The 22,964-nt window shown below is 35.8% G+C and overlaps 1 protein-coding gene across 18 annotated transcripts in view; it reads left to right on the top strand.

Annotated features, from left to right (window-relative positions):
- The window catches only part of LOC136854167 (receptor-type guanylate cyclase Gyc76C-like), a 467,449-nt gene that overhangs the window by 60,592 nt on the left and 383,893 nt on the right, over nucleotides 1-22,964 (top strand). Inside the window, exon 1 of one of the 18 annotated variants that reach the window (XM_067130447.1) lies at nucleotides 10,183-10,297. The exons of 16 other annotated variants lie outside the window; for them this stretch is intronic. The gene's annotated coding sequence lies outside the window, so the exon portion shown is untranslated. Of the gene's footprint in view, nucleotides 1-10,182; nucleotides 10,401-22,964 lie in introns of those variants that run through there. One more of the 18 variants, XM_067130451.1, reaches the window with a different exon arrangement.

Raw genomic sequence — 22,964 nt, forward strand, 5'->3', positions numbered from 1 at the left:
AGGGTCCCTCTTATATTACCCTTATCTTGGATCTTTCCTAGTTAGTGACCCCCAAGGGTTTTTGGGGGTCGTTATCTAGGACTAATATTACTTTGGGGGTCGTTATCTAGGACTAATATTTTTTTGGGGGTCGTTATCTAGGACTAATATTTCTTGGGGGTCATTATCTTAATGATATTTACAGTCTTTTATTGAAGTTTTTACTGTAATCCCCAACGGGCTTGTACTAAACATGCCGCAAAGGTGGACACATACCTGGTTAAAGCCCTTGGGGAACACTTGGTCTAGGAAGGATACCTTATTGTAGACGGTCTTGGTACACTGTTAATCTCAACATGGATTCTAGTTCCTTTACGTTGAGAATGCAAGTCATCACAATGTTTTTAGAGTTTGCTTCTGTATTGCTACTTTAAAACGCTCTGCCAAAATTAGCCTACTGGACTGTCAGGCTTACTCTTAAACTAACATGTGTCCATATAGGCCTATAGGGTTAGGTCTATTTGTTTATATGTTACTTCTCAACTTCTCGCGGTTTTTCTGATTTTCCCACTATAGACATTCTCTTAAGTGAAGGCTTAATAAATGAAAGGCCCCTTTTTTAGCTGGTTTATCATTAATAATAATAATAATAATAATAATAATAATAATAATAATAATAATAATAATAATAATGATAAAATTCACGGAATCTGTGCTCTGGTGGAGGGTGACGAAGCATGTTACCAATTAGTCTTACCACCAGGGAGTACAGACGTTCTGATAGATATATAGTTGCGGGCGGATGGATCCTAATAGTTGGGCGTGGTCCTAGTTGGCGTTTTTTCACGGGCTGGATCTCTTTATCCTTAGTGCACACGTGGAGCCTTGCCTGCCTCGGTTTATTGGGTGTTAATCAGTTTATATATATATATATATATATATATATATATATATATATATATATATATATATATATATATATATATATATGTATATTTATATATTATCTATATTTATATATATGATATATATGTGTATAAAGTTAAGTATATCTTAGTTTAATCAGACCACTGAGCTGATTATCAGCTCTCCTAGGGCTGGCCCGAAGGATTAGAGTTATTTTACGTGGCTAAGAACCAATTGGTTACCTAGCAACGGGACCTACAGCTTATTGTGGAATCCGAACCGCATTATAGCGAGAAATTAATTTCTATCACCGGAAATAAATTCCTCTTATTCTTCATTGGCCGGTCGGATATATATATATATATATATATATATATATATATATATATATATATATATATATATATATATATGTATGTATGTATGTATAGCATTAATATGTTCAACTATATAATCCACATAGCCAAGATCATTACGCGAATCTCGATCTAACTGTCCAACCGTATTAATAATCTAATTTTCGCAACTCAAAATTAGTGTGACACCATCTTGAATGACTTTGGTAGCCAGCGTCTGATGCAGAGGGTTCGAGATGAGAAAAGTTAAAAATAGTTCTTCTTTCACGGAATATTCCTACTTGTCTGTCTATAATAGCACGGACCCGCTCTGTCGTCCACAGTGACACCCAGAGGCATTTGGCAAGCGTTCGCTGGGTATCGGGTAACCTCGGGGTACACCGACCTCATCTGGAGTACCTAAGGGCAAGGCAGAATGACTGTCAGTCTTAGTTTCCAGTATGTAATCCCCTAGTTAAGATGGCATGAAAGCAATGTACCCATATCATATTTTTTTTTTTTTTGTAGTGATTCTTGGCTATAGTCATAATTACCGCCATGTTTGCCTAGCTCAGAGTATATTGAATATTCAAGGCGTAATTTAATTGATTTATTGTTTTATGCAATTGTATTTGTTTTTATTGAAATCACTTATGATTTATTTCGTTGCTGTTATTGTTATTTTTGTCTCCAGTATCATTGTTAATAGTGGTACTTACTTTGATGTTTATTGTGCTTTGCAACCCACAACAAAATTGTTGTCATTACTCTACCACTATATACGAAACATTACTTTTTTTGAGGTACAGTCGGTAGTTATTAAACGGGTTAGCCAGTTTTCATTGCTGAGGTTACTGAAGTATTATTACTGTTGTTTTTATTGTTGCTATTGTTTTATTTTGTTGTAGGTTTTGTCAGTGATATTAGCAGACTGAAAGTATTGGTGGACCGCAAACCTCCCCAAGTCTGAGCAGATTTACCTTCCGACTCCTGGGGGCTGTAGGCTATATCAAGGTCTGCATCTCTTCTTAAATCCATATATTTGTTATTAGTCACAAGGGGCACCTGTGGTAAGATTTTTGAAAAGATGGAAGCTTACTTAACATTTTGCCTAGTCCTTCTAACCAACAGACGAGCAGACCGGGGCATAAACGCAAATTTCCTGAAACTTCGTTGGCAGGGGACTGTTAGGGTGACTTTCTTATGTCTGATTGAAATTTGGTCATTACCTGAAGGGAGGGAAGTTGTGATAGACCAGTATGAGCAAGAGATGCCATAGGGTGAAGGGGATGCAGCCTCACACCTTGTTTAAACATTTTGCACGCAAACGGAGTGACGTTTAGGGTACGTCATAAACGCACGCCTGTACTTATCGCTTGCATGTGACAAAACAGGTTGAATACAAGTTTGTGATATGTGTGCAATAAGTTGCAGGGATGTGTTTACGACATGTTTGAAACTCACTCTCGCAAGTGAGGCTGTTTGAGGCTAGGAATTTTACACCTACAACTAATTATTATTATTATTATTATTATTATTATTATTATTATTATTATTATTATTATTATTAAATTAAAATGCTCATAATAGCATATATTTATTTTGAATATATGTACCCATACATAACTGTGGATTTGTTTCTCTATTGTTATTAGCGGATGAATGTGTCCTTTTTGACAGTGATAACTTTTCTATGACTGAATATTGATCCAACTTTCGGTTTGTTTATGCGTGTATTTGAAAAGCTGCCTTTTATATACCTGCGATTAAATTGCCATTACACAACAGGAATGCAGCCTTTTTCGTTCACTGTCTTTTGTTTTATGCAGAGAATTTCGAGTAGGCAATGAATTGCTATTTGATATTCTCGGGAAATGGTAATTGGAGCGATGCAATTTAATATGAGCGTTAATGCGTGGCAACACGACCTGAATGATGGCAGTTATAATTAGGCTACTAATGTAGGCTAAACAGTGGCTTTAAAATTTTGCAATCGCAGTTTCAGTCCAGTGTCGCCTGGTTTTGTTTAATTACTGAGTTCATGGCCTTTAATTGGCGTAATATCAATCGGCTTTCGTTTGTTAGATGATCACTTTATGATATGCTCGTATGTATGTGTGTGTATATATACATTGTATATGTATTATATATATATTGTTGATATAAATATATATATATATATATATATATATATATATATATATATATTAACATATATGTCATATTTTGGTTTGTGTTTACTTTGATTTCAAGTCCTGTAATTTGCGTAATATCAGTCGGCTTTCGTTGTTTATACACTCACACAAACACACACATACGATATACATATATACTATATATATATATATATATATATATATATATATATATATATATATATATATATATATATATGTATATATATATATGTGTGTGTGTGTGTGTGTGTGTGTGTGTGTTTGTTTTTTTTTGTGCATATGTATCATCGACTTAGCTGTGAAGCGCTGTCCATTTGAGAAATATTTGTCCATTGATCGCAAATTCTTGAGATGGGTCAGTCAGTACTCCATCAGTGTGTTGCGGGTCAGTGCCCCCGTAAAAGCTTCGATGTGTAGAGGTGACCCTTGTCATAAGTGTTCAATTATCTAGATTGCAGGACTGCCAGCAGTTTTGTTTCTTTGGCTCTATCCCTCACGATTTTCGTTTTTTTAAGATTAATTCATTTTAAGATAAATTTTTGGCACTGTTGCTCTTTTGCCATTTTATTGGGGTTTTCCTCCTACTTTTCGTTTTTGTGAGAGTTTTAAGATGCTTAATTTTATTCACTCTTGCTTTTTAAACTGGGTTGTTTAGCTTGGTCTCGTTTTATTTCTTTCTTTCTGTTATTTGGGTCAAGTTGTGGATCCTTTAAATTTTGTTTTCTCTAGGGCTGTTTTTTTCTCTAAAGGAAGATCTTTTTTTTTTTATTTGGGTCAGATAATAAATCCTCTCAATTTGTTATCCTATAGGGTTGTTTTTTTCTAGACTTCCCCTGTATGTAACAGGGGAAGACTTTTTTTTTTTTTCTTTTGGTCAGAGTATGAATCGTGTTTTTTTTTTTTTTTTTTTTTGTCAGAGTATGAATCGTGTAAATTTTGTTTCTAGTTGTTTTTCTGACCTGTTTTTTCGCATGTGTGACAGGTGAAGAATTTTTTTTGTACTTGGGCCAGATTATGAATCCTGTGGCGTTGTTTTTCTGGACTTTGTTTTTATCATTTATTTGTGTCAGATTATTACTCCTTTCAATCTTGTTTTTGTAGGGTTGTTTTTCTTGGAGTTTTTTTTTCTCCAAGTTGAGCAAAGGAAGACGTTTTTTCTCATTTGCGTCAGATTTTTATTCCTTTCAAGTTTGTTTGCCTTAGGGTTATTTTTCTGGTTTTTTCCCCCTCCGTAAGTGGCAGGGGAAGACCTTTTTTTTTTTAATTGGGTCAGTTCATGAATCCTTTCACTTTTGTTTCATTTAAAGTAGCTATTCTGGACTTCTTTCTTTTGGGAGACAGGTGAACCTTTTTAATTTCTGTGGACGGCTTTGAGTGTTCGTCCGCCCTCAGATCTTAAAAACTACTAAGGCTAGAGGGCTGCAAATTGGTATGTTGATCATCAACCCTCCAATCATCAAACATACCAAATTGCAACCCTCTAGCCTCAGTATTTTTATTGTTTTATTTAAGGTTAAAGTTTCGTGCGTCTGACAGCGCTTTCCGGAGGCGTGCGACTCACCCTTACTCCACGGCATCTGGGGAATAACTGAGCGTTGCGAGGTCGTGGTAGCTGGAAGTTTTTTAGAGCGTTATACGCTCTGCAGAAAACTCGATTGCGCCGAAGAAACTTCGGCGCATTTTATACTCGTTTTCCGTGTCTTGCATTTGGGCCATATTATGAATCCTTTCAGTGTTGTTTCCCATCGGGTTGTTATTTTTTCTGTTTTGACAGGGCAAGATATATACATGAAAAAAAAATCCCGTCTCGTCTAAGCTTTTCTCGCAAAAAAAAGAAAAAAAAACCACAACCTAAAATGTTCTCATGAAGGGAGCGGAACAGGAAGGAAGGCATTTGTTTCCGCGAGAGGGAGGAAGGGACCTAAATAGATTGGAAGAAAGCGAAAGGGAAAAACTTGTTTCTGCAGTTCTGGGAATTGGGTTCAAACCTACCTTATTCCACTGTTTACGATGGTGGGTAGTTCTTCATTGGATGGGTGGGTAGAGCTTTCTGCTGGCGCGCTGTTGGCCCAGCGTTCGACTCTCCGACCGGCTAATGAAGAGTTAGAGGAATTTATTTCTGGTGATAGAAATTCATTTCTCGTCATAATGTGGTTCGGATTTCACAATAAGCTGTAGGTCCCGTTGCTAGGTAACCAACTGGTTCTTAGCCACGTAAAATGAGTCTAATCCTTCGGGCCAGCCCTAGGAGAGCTGTTAATCAGCTCAGTGGTCTGGTTAAACTAAGATATACTTAACGTTGGCGGGTTGTTTCTTTCCTTTTATCGGAAGTTTAATTGGTGCTAAAGTAAGTATACCTTAGTTTAACCAGACCACTGAGCTGATTAAGAGCTCTCCTAGGGCTGGCCCGAGGGATTAGACTTATTTTACGTGGCTAAGAACGAACTGGTTACCTAGCAACGGGACCTACAGCTTATTGTTGAATCCGAACCACATTATAGCGAGAAATAAATTTCTATCACCAGAAATAAATTCCTCTAATTCTTCATTGGCCGGCCGGAGACTCGAACTCGGGTCTAGCAGAGTGCTATCCGAGAACTCTACCGATTCGTCCAACGAGGAACTCATTAATTGCTATTGAGAGAGAGAGAGAGAGAGAGAGAGAGAGAGAGAGAGAGAGAGCTAACTGAAGTAGAAAGGAAACGCTGTTATAGAGTTGTTTGCTTGTTTCTGATGACCTTGAAAATAAGTAAATGGACGATTTACTGAAATTTTCTTTACTTGGTCTTGCATTTGTTCGCCAGAAATTCTCTCTCTCTCTCTCTCTCTCTCTCTCTCTCTCTCTCTCTCTCTCTCTCTCTCTCTCTCTCAGCCATGTGATCTTTTCATTTTTGTTCGTCCATGTTCATGTATGATAAATGTACGAATGTTAAAATGATTCGGATTGGTGTATGAATGTGATTTTAAAGGTATCAGAGTGTAGAATCTTTGATTATCTTTCGTTCATTTTATGAAATTTTCATTGCTGTGCATATTCAGTTTACTGGAAGCTATCTCATGCCTTAGTATGATAACTGGACGTTTTATTGACAAATGGAAGAAACGTATGCCATAATACGCACACACACACATATATAATATATATATATATATATATATATATATATATATATATATATATATATATATATATATATATATATATATATATATATATATATATATATATATATATATGTATATATTATTCAAATTCATGGTTATGCTTTTGTGTTTATGCGAATAAATAAATAGTGAACATTGTTGTTTGGCAATATTACACTTGTGAATTCTCGGAAGCTGTTCAGCAGTTGAACAGATGCGCCCTCTGTAAAGAAAGATTTACCAAGTTTCTTTGTTTCAGATCACCATGTCTTTCCGTTTAGATCTTTTTAAAAAAAATAAGCTTAATAAAAGCTTTTGTTCAAATTCAGATTTTCCCTTTATATCTCCCTGGAACCCTCGGAGCCGCTTGCAATGGTGTTTCATTGCAGTTTTTTATATTTGTGAGCCGTATCATAATCTGTTTGTGTGGTAATGTTACAAGAATAAAGAATTAATACACGTAGGTATAATAATATACACAAATATATATAATATATGTATGTATACATATTTTTATAATTTCATATATGTATATATATGTGTGTTTGTTTACATGCATATGTACAGTATATTTTTATATTTTGTTATATATATATATATATATATATATATATATATATATATATATATATATATATATATATATACATACATACACATATAAATATATATATGTTTGTGTTTGTATGTATGTATCACTAGCTAATTTATGTTGTCATTAATATATGTGTGCGTATTTGTATATTTTTTAATATTTCTCTCTTAGGCTCCTAAAGATTACAGAGGGAATTGATAACATCTACCGTTACCCTGCATTTTCACGAAAGGTGAACATGAAAGCAAGAAAAAAAAAATATTCAAACTTGAGGAACGGCAGAAAATTTGAACGATTATTCCTAATTCATTCTATCGTGTAGCTTGCTCACTTGAAGAGGGAAGACGATCCCCTCCCCCCCCTCCGAGGAATGCGCCTGTGGCTCCCGAAGAATGAGCGCTGCCGCCATGTCATTCTTGGGCTGTGATTGTAATCATCCCATTTAAGCCAATAACACTTGAGGGCCCTCAAGTTGTCACTCTGAATGTGTATGATAAGGAGGCATGTCAGGTCCCACTCTGTAGAGAGGTCATCATCTATTTGATTGGCTGGCTGGCGGGCGGGCGGGCGACTGGACTCGGGCCCCATTTTTCGGTCCTCGGGCGAGGCCTTTGGTCGCCAGTTTTAGCTCCAAAGCCGTTTTTCGGTCGCTGGATTTAGTTTTCCGGAGGCGGCTCTTCGCGTCTTGATTAGATTTAGTTCGGTAGACGACTCTTTACGGGGTTATGTTTAATCCCGCTGAATATCTTCGGCTTGATAGTTTTTGCCAGGCGGATGACGCAAATGGTTAGGTTTAATGTCAGTTTAAATATACGTCGCTACATTTAAGACTATTGATGTAGGCAATTATTTTTTGTAAGGTAGTTTATATTTATATATATATATATATATATATATATATATATATATATATATATATATATATATATATATATATATATATATGTATGTGTGTGTGTGTGTGTGTGTGTGTGTGTGTGTGTGTGTGTGTGTGGAACTAATGAGCACATGAGCAAGAGTTTCACTGAAATAAATTTCTGACTCGCATCGACAACGAGTTTCAGTCTGACATATGAATCCCAGGGTGCAATCAATTGATCCACATTTGTCGGTTGGTAGCTATATATATAGACATACATACATACATACATACATACATACATCAGTTGACCCACATACGTCACTTGATAGCTATATATATATATATATATATATATATATATATATATATATATATATATATATATATATATATAATATATTATATGTACTGTATTTTTATGTATGTGTATGTGTATATTTACATATATGTATATATCTATCTATCTATCTATCTATCTTTCTATATATTATATATATACATATACTCGTATATATATACACATATATAGAATGTTTTGGCAATCGCAGTCATTATCATACTGAGGAGGCTATATTTTCATTTCATTGAGTGAAGAAGTTGTTACAAAGCCTACGGTCAGTTTTTCGTATAAATAAAAGAAATAATCTGTCTTTCAACTGAAGATGACCTTTTAAGAAATATCAGTGCAGGTCAGTCGTAATTAGGCGAGTACTTTTTTATTTTATGTTGACTAGTGTTATTATTCACTTGTATTTTTAAATATGCTATTTGGTTAATAAGACTTTGTTTATACCTTACGGGAAAATGATCGCTGCCAGAGTTGTGATATTAATGCTATGCTGAGTTCGGTACTGTTGAAGACACGAACCATTACCCAAAGGCTTTCTACCCACGCTTCTGAGTTTTTTCTCTTTTTTTTCTCTCTCTCCGTTCGTGTGCCAAAGACACTTGGCACTCCTTAGTGCCTTTGGTTTTTTTTTTTATTTTACTACGGTTATTGAGTTGTTTTGGCTACTTAGAAGTCGTAGGCTTTTAATAACTTATTTTGTTTGTGGTAGGCTATGTGTTATATATAGGCTATACGGGTATATATGTATATTTTGTGTGTGTGTATATATATATATATATATATATATATATATATGTATATATGTATATACTTATATACATACATGAATATATAAGTATATACATATATATATATGTATATATATAATATATATATATAATATAATATATACATATAGACTATATATATCTATATAATATAATATATATAGGCTATATAAATATGACATACATACACATATATATATATATATATATATATATATATATATATATATATATATATATATATATATATATATATATATATATATAGAGAGAGAGAGAGAGAGAGAGAGAGAGAGAGAGAGTAAATTATATCCGTTCATGTGAAGAACCCCTTTGTGTCCACGCGCTTGTATACCTACAGTCGAGTTGAAGCCGCATATTAGAGACTGAATACAAGCGGAAGCGATTCGTTACAAGTGAGGTACAGTTTATGATGTCGCCTTTCAACGACAGACATTTTTATTGTTCTGTTTTTATTCATATAAAAATTATAAAGTTTTTAATTTATGCTTTCAGATCGTTAAATTTCCTGTGGGTCCATTTGTCGTTAAGCTTTTTTTTTTTTTAAATTGTTAGTTTTTAAGCTTTCTCTTGCATTTAATAGACTTACTAGTACGGGAAAATTGCAATTTTTCCAAAGGAAAGCCTCGACTTATGCAAGAGAAAGTTACTTAATATCAAAGAAAGCGAGGAAGGAACTTGTTAGCATCAATAAATAGAGGCACCCCGTTGGGCTCACTGACTTGAACCTAAAGTTGAGCGATTGCCTGCTGTGCGTGTGTTTGTGCGTTTGCATGCTTGTGTTTGTTTATCCTTGTTTCTCTTCCTTTTTATCCTGGTTGATTTCTTTGTGTGGGGAATTTGTCCGCCCGAACCTGGCGTTTCTTTGATGTGACTGTCGATTAGTGACTTCAGTCTCTCTCTCTCTCTCTCTCTCTCTCTCTCTCTCTGGGGGGTGTGTTTGTGTCTTCGGAAAATCCTTTTGTCTTTGTGAAGTTCTTTAGCGATGTTGCCAAGGGAAAATGCAAGAGGATGATTTGGGTACAGCACAGTCAGACCAACAAACCTGTTCTTTCGCTGCTTGGGGTCAGACGGTAGCGAGCGCAGCTTCTGATTCGAACCTGCCGCTAGCCAGGCGCGCCCGAGTCGCCTGCTTCTGTGCCTCCAGACCTTTTGACAGGATGTAATTACCACTTGCGTGTCACGGTTTGTGCATCTGATTGTTTCCGGCGTCGTTGGACGTAGTGTTCGTCTAGTCAGTACTTTGATTGGTGACCACCGGTGTGGTAAGTTAGACAGGCGTGGAAAGTTAGCCTCTGGTACATAATCTTTCTAAACAGTAGTTTGGAATGAAAAAAGGAGTAATTTATTGATGAAGTGTTCCAGATTGTCGTCATAACTTTGAATGTCATAGACGCCGAAGGTATGATTACTTGTTAAGTATATAGGCCTATATATATGTGTGTGTGTATATATATATATATATATATATATATATATATATATATATATATATATATATATATATATATATATATATACACAGAAACAGAGAGAGAGAGAGTGGGTTGTTGAGTACAGCTACAGTATAATTGCCCTGACGTCAGTGTATAACAGTGAATTAATGAGTGAGTTGCCTCCATGTAAAAATCATTATTTTTTTTTTTCATTAGCATTTCACCAAGCAGAGATGTGTTATTCATTTCATCGACTGCGTATGTCTACGTCATGCATTATTCTACGCTTAACAGAAACATTAAAATTTCCGTTTTTATATTATTCGGTTTTGCAAGAGATACCGCGTCCAAGTTTGATCATGCTGACGGGCCAATTTGGTCAATGAGTGGCACAAACAGGGTAAATTCAAAGTACATTTCAGGTGAAGTTGATTGCGCCCGTGAAATGTCCCTCTTCCAAAGAGTAAGGCATCGAGGCCTTGTGGTCCAGCCAATCGGAAATTGTTAGGGCTGCATTGCTTCACGGGGGGGGTTTTTCTTGAACGTTTGTGTATTGTTCCTCTTTGTTCTTTGTTTGTTGGCTCTCAGTTTCCATTATTTCTTATTCCATTGTCTTGGTATAGAGATGTGACGTCAGTTGCTTCTTTTGTTTCACTCTTTGCTCGTTTATTGTTCGTCTTCATTTGTTTATGTCCTTTGTGTTTATGAAATATTCTTAGACAGTTACCGTCACCAACTGGCAGAATTTAGTTTTCTCTTGTATAAGTAGGTAAGTGTGTCGAAATTATTCAAGTGTATGCTTTCAGTGTGTCGGAAATAGAGATATATTTTGGTTATTTTCGCTTGGAATGAAGTTTTAGGTCGTTAACAAAAACATTTTTTGTCCTTGTGCAAATTACGTAAGTTTGCCTGTGTTTTCGGGGTTTATATAACACCATATACAAACTATTATATATATATATATATATATATATATATATATATATATATATATATATATATATATATATATATATATATAAACCCTTTGTGTCCATATATAAAATATATATTTTATATATATATATATAATGTATGTATATATATATATATATATATACTGTATATTGATAAGAACTTAAAACTGCTAAGCAATATTGGGGCATGAGAGCTGCGGTTTATCCTTGACATGATTCCTCCTACGGGATGAGGTATGTTGCGAAAGATAGAGAACCATAACCGTAATATGACGATTGTTGATTGTTGTTGGACACAAGGCTTCGTTACTTGGGGGGGAAATGTTTCGACACTCATGAGATCAGACCCGAAGCAAAAGACATTCCTTAAAACCTTGTGTTACTTGTTAGCGTGCTCTCTCTCTCTCTCTCTCTCTCTCTCTCTCTCTCTCTCTCTCTCTCTCTCTCTCTCTCTCTCTCTGTGGGTTTGTATATGTGTCATGATACTTTTAAAACCTTACCCCTTTTTTTAAAGCGCTGTATATTTGATGAAGCTGCATAGACTAATGCTCTTTTTCTCTCTCTCTTCTCTCTCTCTCTCTCTCTCTCTCTCTCTCTCTCTCTCTCTCTCTCTCTCTCTCTCTGTGGGCTTGTATGTGTCATGCTACTTTTTAAACTTTGGCCTCTTTTCAAAACGCTTTATATATTTGATGAAGCTGCATAGACTGATGCTCTTTGGTGGGTGGGGTTTGGCTTTGGCTTTGGCTTTGGCTTTGGCTTGGGAGCAAGGGGTGCGTTGGGGGGGCAGGAGTTATTGGGGGTGGGAAAGAAGACCAGGAAGCTCTGATCACTCCTCAGAGCAGTCATAATTGTTTAGTCTAACACCTCTGTTGCCAGCCCCGCTGTTCAGCATCCCAAAAGCTTCATCTTCATTCAAGGGTTTGGGAAGTCATCACACTTTCATTCCGTCTCTTATCTTTATCTATCTGTTGTTGCGGCATTTTGTTATATTTCGTGCCTGGGATATATGTAGAGGTGGATTTTATGAGTAGGTGGGTACGCTGAAGTGAAAAACAGGGAAAAACTGTTAGTTTTTTGTTTCTCCTTCAAGCGATTTACAGAAACTTGGCCTTAATTCTGTAAATCTGAATGGTACCGATGATTACATCCACAGAATTATATAAGAAAAAAGTAAAAACTACGCCGAAGTTTCCTCGGCGCAGTCGAGTTTTTTGTACGGTGTATAATGGTGCATGAGACTCTCTCAGCTATGGCCTATGAAAACTCAAAGCTGCGGCCCATGAAACTTTCAACCACGGCCCTGTGGTGGCCTGTGTTGTTGGCACTTATAGTGGTACCAGACGCACGGCCATGACTAACTTTAACCTGAAATAACATAAAAACTACTGAGGCTATAGGGCTGCAATTTGATATGTTTGATGGTTGGAGGGTGGATGATCAACTTAGCAATTTGCAGCCCTCTAGCCTCGGTAGTTTTGAAGATCTGAGGGATGACAGAAAAATGCGGACGGACAGACAAAAGCCATCTTAATGATTTTCCTTCACAGAAAACTAAAAATCCAGTCGTTTAAACGTTATCATAGCTGTGTAGCTTCTACAGTATGGTAGTTTTTCGATTGATAAGTTTAAAATTGAAGCACGATATGTATACATTTCAAGACCTGGTAATGTCAAGGTGAATAAATTAGCATTGATATTATCGGGAAATATGAAAACAGAAAGCTTGGACAGTTCTTAATTGATCTCTCGTCTATCCTGACTTTGTTTCATTGTTTTGAAAGTTCAAAATTTCCATAGTTTTCTTTTATATTATACGTTACTGATTATGATAAAGTTTGAAAATATATCGTGATGTTTATTTTAAGTGCCGTCCTATTACTTGTATTTAAATGTGATTAGTATTTGAGTAATTTTTAATATGTAAATCTTTGTTACTTTTCGCATGGAACTTCGTGAAGTATGTAGACATAGGCTTATTGGTAAGAGTAGGTCAGACATCGATTTCTGTGGTAATTTACTCATTATTTTCAGATGGCTCTTTGCATTTCTGGTGTTTAGGCTTATGTTATATTTAATACATCTTTGGTGCCAGTAACCGGCAGCAAGTCGGTCTTGACGTGTACATACCAACAACTTCGTTTCTATTTTACTGGCAGTCGTCAGTATCCGCTGAAGATAGTTGTCACGGGAAACTCTAAAGTATTTTATTTCGTGATCAATTTTCGCTCGATTGTTGACTAATTTGATTTCTGGTATTGTTTTTATTGTTATTGACGAGACTATATGTCTTGCGAGACGTGACTTGTATGTCTTAGTGGAGAGAGGGAGTAAAATTACTGGTATTTTTACCTTGAGGAAAGCACGAAAAATATGTGGATATCCGTAACTTTTACCTTGATTTTTTCGATTATTTCTTTAAGACCATCATCATCATTATTAACCATTGTTATCAACTTTATCGTCGTTTCGCATTATCACTTCTCCTAATTTTTGCATAGTAATTATTAAGACTGGTTCGTAACATCATGCATAAAATGAAAATGTCGAGACATTTTAGTTGAATATATTTTTTTTTTTTTTTTTGTAGACTAAATCTCTCAGGTGGAAGCTCTGGAAGTTTTTTCAAGGTGCAATTGAAGTTCGCTCAATTTACTGACGAAAAATAAAAATAAGATTGAGGCCTATCTTGCATTCCTCGAATGAATCCATGCGAGACTCTTGCAAAGCGTCAAATTTGCAATCTCAAGTTTCGTGATGAGAAAGGAGAGAGTTAATGGCTTTCGTCTCTCTCTCTCTCTCTCTCTCTCTCTCTCTCTCTCTCTCTCTCTCTCTCTCTCTCTCATTTAGCATGCGATTGGATAAATCGCCTTAAGTATGTTTATCTCCCCGTGACGCAATATTACATATTTCCCTGTTTATCGTTCTGTTTCTTGCTGTGGGTGTTTGTGTCAATACAGCTTGCAGTAACCCCCTCCCTCTCTCTCTCTCTCTCTCTCTCTCTCTCTCTCTCTCTCTCTCTCTCTCTCTCTCTCTCTCTCTCATTTCAACATGATAATTCCCTTATTCTGTTTGGCCACTGATGCTTCCTCTCTAAGCCGGGTTTCTGTTCATGTCCACGCATTTCAGATATTACTATGTACTGGCACAGATCTGATTATGGCTGCGAGATTATGTTTTCTTGCTGTACCTTACAGTTCGGTTGATTTATGCAAAAATATTTTATGCCTTCCAGGTGGTTAATGTTATTTCGGTAATATATGGAAGTCTATATATGTATTGTATAAAGCAGAGATATTTCATTGATGAGTGTCTTGGGGATAGAATATTTTGCCATGAAGCTGAGTCACTGTGTGCATGGCCTCAAGTTCATATATTCGATTGATGAATGCTTTGAAAATTATATATTTAATTGACGGATGCCCTGAGTTTGAAAAAACTCGTTGATGAATGCTTCGCAGGGTTACTCAAGGTGTTCTATCGCATTTAAATGTTCAAAATAAGGACCGTTTAGTTTCAAGGCCTTATTGTAAAACTCGAAGTTTTTCCTGTAGATGCCATTATACATTTAAACCAGTACTGTATTCTACAAAACTAGGTTGTATGTTTTTGTGTGATTATCTCCCCTTATCTCGCCTTTCTCTGGTCCCTGCATGCTTAAAATTGTTCGAATAGCATAATTACGCGGAAGAACGTGAGGGGAGATGAAGTACCGTTCGTGCTGTTATTTGGTAATGGATGCAGAGTTAAGGAGAGGGTTGGGGAGTGAATTAAATATTGATTTCCCTTTTGCTGTTTCGACTTCATGCTAATGCACTTGCTAATGTTATTGATGTATACCGTTGTCGTCGGTCAGTATTGGCTCCGAGATCTGAAACACGAATGAAGAAGCCCTGCCTTCTCTTGGGTGTTAGTATTAGCGACGTTATCGACCGAAAGTATAGGCCTCGAAAGAGTCTGAAGTTTTCGTATACTATTGGAGGAGGAGGAGGTCCCCTTTGTTTAGGTATGGGAACGATGACGTCAGTGTCTCGATTGGAATGTTGTCCTGACGAGGCGTTCCGGGATCTGGTTTCTGTCTTTGTTATTCCAACTTTGGAATTTTTTTTTTATTTAATTTTGTGAGTTCCTTTGACTAGCATCCGGGTGTTTTATTATTTCAGGTAGCGTTCATTCTTTCGTTTCCTGTTTGAGATTTGATGTTTTGATTGTGTATCGTTGAAAATTGACAGGTATGTTGATAAGTTTATTTTTCTCATTTTTTGTTTGTTTAGTTTAAAGTCTTTGGTTTAATTGTGGTTAAAAATGCTTCAGAGGAAGACATCTTTTGGTTATGTCCTCTGCCCTAATTATAAATCGTCCTCGTAAAAAAATTTTTGGAATTGTTTTCATGATTTTTTGTAATATATCGGGTACGTCTAAAAATCATTTTAAAAGTCTTGGAAGCCCCTCGTTTAGTCCTGCATGTTAATATATTCCGTGTCGTGTGATCTTATCTGTATGTTTCAATTGACTGTGACGTGTTTGTAGCTTTGGTTTACCTGACTTGAGTTATTCTGTGTCGTGTTCTTTATTCACATCTTTCTTTTCAGTTTGTGACCTTCTCATACTAAGTACTACGTATTTGTCGATGCTTTATTCTCGCAAAGACATTAGCCTTATGCTCCCGTATTTTCAACTTCCCCCGGTTTGCTCTTATCCTTTCATTAATCTCTATTTTTGGAATATCTGAAATCCATCTCTTACTCTTGATCAGCAGCATTCTATATTCGTGTTTCTGTTCCTCTGTAGTTTCGTAACCGTATGCTCCTTAAGTGAAGAGAAGTGAGCATAGATAGAGGTATCGCATGGGCTGCCTTCTTATATGGAATTGGTTCCCTTAAACTGGTTGTGATTCGAGATGCTAGGGAACACTCTCAGTCCGATAGTTTAGGGCCAGAGACGGAGAGAAGGAAGACTGGGCAGAAACAACTGACCTCAGAACTCACGATCATGACGAAAGCCTCTGTATGAATACATTGAACGATATGTGGCATCAGCTCAGTAGTCAGAACCTAACTGCCAAGGATCACGTCGTTAATATTATCTGTAGAGAAAGCAAAGAGAGTTAGTCTCTTGATTAAGTTAAAGTAAGAGAAGTTAGAAAGAAAGATTGATTACTGATTGTCTGGCAGAGAGGCCCAGGAATTATAGGTCGTGGGAGTGGAATCAATCAATTAATCAATTTAAAATAGATAAATATATAAAAAATAGATAAATATATATAAAATAATTAAATAGATAAATAAAAAATGAAAATATATGGGGTTCTTTGGTAGGCCAGAGGTGACAATTTAATGTCGAGGCTTCAGCGAGGTTTGAGTTGTTTTTAGTTTATAACTCACTGTCGGTATATTTTTTGACAGTGTGATTCCTTTGTATTCAGTGATTGAGCGGCAATTAATACCTCCCTGCCTCCTGTGTTTTGTTTATTAATTCGAACTGTCTCCAACGAGAGACGCTTCTTGTGTTACTGATATTGTACTTTGCTTTTATATATATATATTATATATATATATATATATATATATATATATATATATATATATATATATATATATATTTATATTATATATATATATATATATATATATATATAATATATAATATATATATATATATATATATATATATATATATATATATATATATATATATATATATATATATATAAAACAAAGTAAATATCAGTAACACAGAAGTGTCTCTCTTTGGAGACTATGTTCAATTAATAAACAAAACATAGGCGGCAGGGAGGTATTAATTGCCGATTCACTGGCAAAAAGAATCACACTGAAAAAAAAAAAAAAAAAAAAAAAAAAAAAAAAAAAAAAAAAATATATTCAACTGGTGTTTCACTGTAAAGAATTGCCATTTTAGTGCATAATGCTAGGGAAAGTCGACAACAAGGATCTTCAGTGGAAATTACTTCAATTAGATGATAAATAATTCCTCAGTCTTGATCATAACACACCTCTTTATCTTAAGACCTTTTATACCAACGGTTTATTGTCCAGGAGCTTTTAATAGTAATTGGTCTGTCTATCCTTCAGTCTTGTGTGTCAAGTTGTCCCGCAACATGTCCGTCTATCCGTCCACTAAAAACAAAGTTTCTGAAGGACTTATTAAAATACCGTAGAGATAAAGAAGAAAATTCAAAGTATATCATCTATGTTGACGAGAACCCAACTTCAGTGGAGAACTAATGATGAAGGTCACGCTTGAGGATAAAGATCGAATAGAAATTGAACCTTGGACGCAACTTTTGAACAATATGAGGGTCATACTTAAAGAGGTCAAAGACCATTTAACTTCATACAGGCTATTTGACATGATTACTCCACTAATGAAGCCAATATGCGGGGTGAGTTCCATGCTAAGGCCATACTTCGAGGTCAAAAGTCGAATAGGAATTTGAAATTTTAAATGTACGAGAAAGAGACCTCTGATTTGTCATGCAGTAATGAAGCTGATGTGCAGTGTGAGGTGAATATCAGGTCATACTTAAAGGTCAGAGGTCAAAAAAGGGAATCAGAACTTCTGTGAGCATTCTGTTTGACAAACTTTAGGGGGTGGGGGCAGAAACTGTAGGTCCAGTTAATATGTTTTTACAATTTTTGTATCTCAAATTTTGTAATGTAATAAAGCAATACTATTAACGGAACGTCGGAAGAGCACAAAGGAGAATTAGTGGAAAACGAAAGCTGAAAACTGTGACACTTTCAGTAAGAGAGCAAGCATCATTAAATCCATGAAGAGTAAACATTGGAGGAAGGAATTTTGAAGATGCTGAGAATTGCGTGAGTAAATTCCCAGAATCTTTTAGCGAGGAGTGCAGAACAGCATAATGATAGTTTTCCTTAAAGTTCAAGTTCTTGATGGATGGAAGTGCATGAGTTCCCGGCATATCTAAAGAAGCATTAATGGTAGAAAAGAAGTTTGTTTATGACTGACGCATCTATTCACTTGGTTGGATGGTCTTGTTACTGGAGTTCTGCCGATGGTCCGGAGGAGAGGAGATAGAGGTGAAACTCTCGAAAGGATTCGAATTTTTAATGAATGGCATAAATAAGATCGAACTAACGTATTCAAGTTACGAGTTAAAAGATGACAAATCGTATCCTCGGTGTACGTAATTAAATGCAGTTTAATTTGTGTGTAGTAAGCTTTGATGCCCACGTAATCTCTCTTCCGGTTTCATAATCCTGTGCCCCGCAGTTGACCTCAACCTCATTACCCAGATTTCGTAATACTGTACCTTCAACTTTAAACTTTTGAGGGCAACGTACTTTGCTCTCTCTTCCCTATGGATGAAGAAACCTTATTAGCATATATATAACTAATAGGGCCGATTCATTTGTCAGATGTAAAACGGGTGTGGATTACAGAAATGTAAATGAATTTTGAAGGATTGGAAATTTATTGTAATCGGTACTCCTTAAAAACTGTACATATATATATTTATATATATACAGTATATATATATTTATATATATATATATATATATATATATATATATATATATTTATATACAGTATATATATATTTATATTTATATATGTGTGTATATATATATACATATATATATATATATATATATATATATATATATACTTTATACATACATATATATATATATATGTATGAATTTATTATCAACGCAGACACTCGCTTTGTTAAAATTTCACCTCTTTGTCCCCGAAGTGACAAAAGGAATTCCCCCTCCGAAACATCTTTTAGAGCATGGAATGGCTCACAGGTATAGAAGGCGAGGTGGAATGAGGAAGCCCTGATTAACACGCTGGAATTTAAAGAAGGAGAAAGCCACTGGGAGAGAGAGAGAGAGAGAGAGAGAGAGAGAGAGAGAGAAACACACTGGCACCCTTGTAAAAGTCACCCTGAGTTTTTAGACCGTATTCCTTTCTCTGGGCATCCCGACCACCACAGCGAACAATACGCAGTCGTTTGGTTATGATATGATAGACACAGCAGTAGAGACAGCGGGAAATTTACTTGCTGAAAATGTTTCGCGTCTTATTTTATGAAAATCAAACAAATTCCACCTGGCTACTCACCTTCATTTACAAGTACAAGTACTTTTTGTTTTACATTTCCAGTCGTATAATTTTTTTTTCAGATCACGATTGGTGATTGTAATGTTAATAATCTCACTTTCCCTCCTATCGGTTTGTACAAGGTGAAGAGAATTCTCTCTCTGGGTTTTACGTATGTATAAAAGGTTGCCCGCGGCCGACCACATGTAAAAGAAAAAAAACAGGAAAGAAAATAGATGAAAACAAATATCGTACTGGATAGAACCGGATATTTACCTTAGGCATCTTTTTTCCTCTCCCTCTCTTTCTCTCTCCCCTTCCCTTTTTTTCTTTTCTTTTTTTTTTTTTGTTGGGGGGGGAGGGGGGAAGGGTCGTATGGAACACCATATCAAGGTATCTGGCCCTACGACCGGACACATTTCAGCGACGGACAGACTGACAGCTGTGGTGACGTCTTTTGGTCACCGTGAGCCGTTCATGGCCTTCATTCTGGGTTGGCGTCGGCTTGTGGCTCGTAGTGTACACACACACACACACATACACATACATACACATGTACACTCCCCTCGAAAAAAGAGGCGACAGGAATAGCTGCACCAGGACACGTCATCCTCGACATCATTAACTGGTTCTTCTCACACTTAGTGTTTCTTCCTCTTCCTCCTCCTCCTCCTCTTCTTCTTGTGCTGCTGCTGCTGCTGCTGCAGCTACTGTTTCAGAATCCTCCATCTTTCCTCCTCCTCCTCCTCCTCCTCCTCCTCCTCCTCCTCCTCCTCCTCCTCCCCCTCCCCCTTTCCATCACCACCTCCCTGCATGACACATTCTTGTGGTTAACCATCCAACTTCGTTTGCCCTCCTTTCTCTCTATTACTCTCACTCATTTCTTATTACGCTATAATTCACGTGTTATACACGCACGCAAGCAAATTGTATGCAGTACTTGCATTGCATTTACTGTACGACAGCTATGTGTCTATACATATATATATATATATATATATATATATATATATATATATATATATATATATATATATATTGTATACACACTCACATATATATATATGTATGTATGTATGTATGTATGTTTTGTGTATATATATAACATACATAATAAATGTGTATGTATGTGTGTCCTTATACACATACCATGTAGTTCTCAGCAGAGAATGAGTAATTGTGTATGACTACCGTGTGGTTCTATTAGACGGACGGTGGATTTAAATTTCAACATTAATTACTTCGATGGCAATGAATCTTCTCAATGTAATTAGGCGGTTCTCTGGTGCAGGTTTAAAGACTGTATCATTTTAAATTTAATCTATTGAAACCATTTTGATGCAGAGCAGTTTTTTTTATAGTGGAATAGGCAGGTTTATTTTGTACTCTCGGGTCCTTGTTTATTATTAGCTCTTTTTTTTTAGGCTTAGGCCCATTGATAACGTAATTATGCATAAGTAGTCTTCTATGTTTGGCTGTGGTTACTGACGTGGAACATGGTATAGCCATAAATAAAGCTTTCATGAGTAGGATGTGGCCGACAGTGTTTAGGCTTACGAGACACTTAGTCTAGGCTTGGCGAGAATGTGGTTGAATGCCGCAAGAACTTTAGGGAGAGAGAGAGAGAGAGAGAGAGAGAGAGAGAGAGAGAGAGAGAGAGAGAGAGAATGACATTGTATTTCTCATAAGAACTTTGTTATCACAAGCTGTGCATAGGATAATTCATTTTTCCATCGGAAAGTTTGATGTCTTCGATGTGTTTCCTTCGTCGTTTGAACTTTTTTTTTTTCTATTTTTGTTGAGTCCTCATCATTTCCACTTGCCGAGGCTCTATAGAATCCTCGGTGTCTTTGTGGTTTTAATATCTTGTCGGTATGGGATTTTAATCGTCCAGTCCGGATGTAAGCGTCTTTAATTTTGTATTTTTAAGTCTCCCGTGACCGGGTGTTTAAAGTTAGGGAATATTTTGCCCTGATTTCATCTAGAAAAGTTAGTAAAAATTTTAATGTTGCATTACATCCTATGATGTCAAGGTCTGTTGAACTATTTTTTCTACTAAGATACATTTAACTTAAGGAAATCGTGTACGATAAAGAACGCAAATCTCCAACGGGATTCATTGTGTTAATCGAAAGCAGTGAAAGTAATTCTTTTTTTTTTTTTTTTCTTCAAAGAAATGCGCGCCAGTTTTATGCGTCCTGGTCGGTGAAGTAGAAGACTGAATGCTAATACATCATTACGAAGCTGCGCTGCCGCTCAAACATTGTAATAGATCATTCATACATTCCAACATTCGCAGTTGGTGCGTGCAGGATCCTGTTCCATAGTTGTAATTTTAGTTCGTTTCACTTTTTGTGTAATTATTTTTCATCCGGAAGCGAAATAACACCAGCCAACTCTGATTGAGGGTATGAGTGAGAGACGTTCCAGGTGTTTTTCAGAGGTTACGGATGTTCCCTCGGGCCTTTTGGAAAGTGGGAAGAGATGTGTCTCCAGTTTATTTCTTGTTTTAATCACATAATTCTAGTTCGTTTTTGGTAGTTTCTTGACCAGCCCTTTTTTTTTTTTTTTTTTTTTTTAAGTTTTCTGTAAAAGAAAACTATTGTGCCGGCTTTGTCTCTCCGTCCGCACTTTTTCGTCCGCCCTCAGATCTTAAAAACTACTGAGGCTAGAGGGCTGCAAATTGGTATGTTGATCATCCACCCTCCAATCATCAAGCATACCAAATAGAGCCCTCTAGCCTCAGTAGTTTTTATTTTATTTGAGGTTAAAGTTAGCCATATTCGTGCGTCTGGGAACAATATAGGACAGGCCACCACCGGGTCGTGGTTAAAGTTTTATGGGCCGCTGCTCATACGGTATTATACCGAGACCACCAAAAGATAGATAAATTTTTGGTGGCCTTGATTATACGCTGTACAGAAAACTCCTTTGTGACGAAGAAACTTCGGTGCATTTTTACTTGTTATATATATATAATTTTATATATATATACGTATATATATATATATATATATATATATATATATATATATATATATATATATATATATATATATATATATATATATATATATATATATATATATATATATATATATATATATATAAATATATATATATATATATATATATATATATATATATATATATATATATCAGTATTTTGACATTGTCGAAAAGTTACTGAAAAGTCCTCAGCGGCAAGAAGTGACATTGTCGAAAAGTTACTGAAAAGTCCTCAGCGGCAAGAAGTGACATTGTCGAAAAGTTACTGAAAAGTCCTCAGCGGCAAGAAGTGACGTTGTCGAAATTACTGAAAAGTCCTCAGCGGCAAGAAGTGACG

This window comes from Macrobrachium rosenbergii, chromosome 28, assembly GCF_040412425.1.
Source record: "Macrobrachium rosenbergii isolate ZJJX-2024 chromosome 28, ASM4041242v1, whole genome shotgun sequence".
Classification (NCBI taxonomy): Eukaryota; Metazoa; Arthropoda; class Malacostraca; order Decapoda; family Palaemonidae; genus Macrobrachium; species Macrobrachium rosenbergii.